Genomic DNA, 2,617 nt, shown 5'->3' on the forward strand with positions numbered 1-2,617 from the left:
CGTCTGTACCAGAATCCTCGTGCGGTCATACTCCATGGCGTGATTTTCCGACAAACAATGTTCAGCGACCGCCGACTTGCTCGGATACATCAGTCGAGTGTGCCTCTGGTGTTCACGGCATCAATCCTCGACGGTACGCATCGTCTGACCAATATACGACTTGCCACATTGACACGGAATCTGGTACACGCCGGCCTCCCTCAAACCGTGGTCATCTTTGGCGCTCCCCACCAGTGCACGAGTTTTATTTGGAGGACAAAACACAGTTCCGACCTGGTGTTTCTTCAGAATGCGGGCGATTTTCCCCGAGAGTGCGCCTGTGTATGGAATAAATGCAGTGCCTACCTCCTCCCTCGTGACTTCATCCATCTCAACAGGTTGTGCTGCTGTGGTTGGGCGGAGAGCACGTTGAATCTGCCACTCTGAGTACCCATTTTTTCGAAATACAGTTCTCATGTGTTCCAATTCCTGGGGTAGACTCTCTGCGTCAGAGATAGTGCGCGCCCTATGTACTAGAGTTTTAAGTACCCCGGTCCTCTGTGAAGGGTGGTGGCAGCTGTCTGCGTGCAAATACAGATCAGTGTGCGTTGTCTTCCGATACACCCCATGACCTAGGGTGCCGTCAGCCCTTCTCTTGACCAAGACGTCAAGGAAAGGTAATTTACCCTCCGTTTCAGTCTGCATAGTGAATTTGATGTTGGGGTGTATGGAGTTTAGATGTGTAAGGAAGTCAAGGAGTTTATCCATACCATGTGGCCAGATGACGAACGTGTCGTCCACGTAACGGAAAAAGCAAGTAGGTTTCCACACGGATGACGACAGGGCTTCCTCCTCGAAGTTCTCCATGTACAAATTCGCTACCACTGGTGAGAGTGGGCTACCCATGGCGACTCCCTCCGTTTGTTCGTAGTATTCTCCATTAAAAAGAAAATACGTGGAAGTCAAGACATGCCTAAAAAGTTCAGTGGTCTTCTCGTCAAACTTCTGACTAATCAATTCTAGTGACTCTCGAAGGGGTACCCTCGTAAACAAGGAAACGACGTCAAAACTCACCATGATATCTGAATCATCCAACCTGAAGCTATCAAGGCGTTTAACAAAATCCACGGAATTACGGATGTGATGAGGGCATTTACTCACATAAGGACTTAATATTCCCGTCAGGTATTTGGCCAACAAATATGTAGGTGCCCTGATGTTGCTGACAATGGGGCGTAATTGTATCCCCTCTTTGTGAACCTTCGGGAGTCCATATAGTCTAGGCGGTACCGGACCTTGGGGTAACAATTTCTTAGCGTCACCCTCCGGTAAATCTGCGTCGTTGAGAAGCGCCTTCATCTTGTTCTCCACCTTCTTTGTCAACGCTGATCTTCCGGTAGGAATCGTCATTTAGCAAGCTCTGCATCTTATCAGTGTAGTCCTTATGGGAGACAACAACTGTAGCATTGCCTTTGTCAGCCGGTAAGACAACAATTTGAGAGCGCTCCCTCAGATCACGAGTGGCCGACCTCTCTTTACTGCTGATATTTGACTTCATCGGCTTGGATTTCGTCAACGCACGACAAGTTTCACGACGTATTTCCTCGGCTGATTCTGGCGGAAGTCGACCTGCAACCTGTTCAACAGCACTAACAATTTCTGCGACCGGAGTGAACTTGGGGGTGGGAGCGAAGTTGAGACCTTTCTGCAAAACCGAGACCGCATCATCACTCAACACCATGTCACTCAAATTAATGACAGTCTTGCACGGAACCTGCAGAGATGGTTTGTCAAGGAGACGTGAGAACCTAGCTGTTTGACGTCCCGTAGCCTTCTTATGGGCGGAATCAGCTGACACCCAGGTGACACCATCAATCCAATCCCAGGAAAAAGAAGTGAACTTACTAGCCAGTTGCAAATGTAGTTTGAGTAATTCCTGTGAGATAAACTCAAGGCTCCGGCGGGTGAATTGCACTCTCTCACGTACCAATGCGAGGCTGGCTCGTTTCTTGATTCTCTTAGCTGCTGCAGAATCTATGTGATGCATAACCTTATACAGGGTGTTTCAAAAATGACCGGTATATTTGAAACGGCAATAAAAACTAAACGAGCAGCGATAGAAATACACCGTTTGTTGCAATATGCTTGGGACAACAGTACATTTTCAGGTGGACAAACTTTCGAAATTACAGTAGTTACAATTTTCAACAACAGATGGCGCTGCAAGTGATGTGAAAGATATAGAAGACAACGCAGTCTGTGGGTGCGCCATTCTGTACGTCGTCTTTCTGCTGTAAGCGTGTGCTGTTCACAACGTGCAAGTGTGCTGTAGACAACATGGTTTATTCCTTAGAACAGAGGATTTTTCTGGTGTTGGAATTCCACCGCCTAGAACACAGTGTTGTTGCAACAAGACGAAGTTTTCAACGGAGGTTTAATGTAACCAAAGGACCGAAAGGCGATACAATAAAGGATCTGTTTGAAAAATTTCAACGGACTGGGAACGTGACGGATGAACGTGCTGGAAAGGTAGGGCGACCGCGTACGGCAACCACAGAGGGCAACGCGCAGCTAGTGCAGCAGGTGATCCAACAGCGGCCTCGGGTTTCCGTTCGCCGTGTTGCAGCTGCGGTCCAAA

Source organism: Schistocerca cancellata, chromosome 8 (assembly GCF_023864275.1).
Source record: "Schistocerca cancellata isolate TAMUIC-IGC-003103 chromosome 8, iqSchCanc2.1, whole genome shotgun sequence".
Lineage (NCBI taxonomy): Eukaryota > Metazoa > Arthropoda > Insecta > Orthoptera > Acrididae > Schistocerca > Schistocerca cancellata.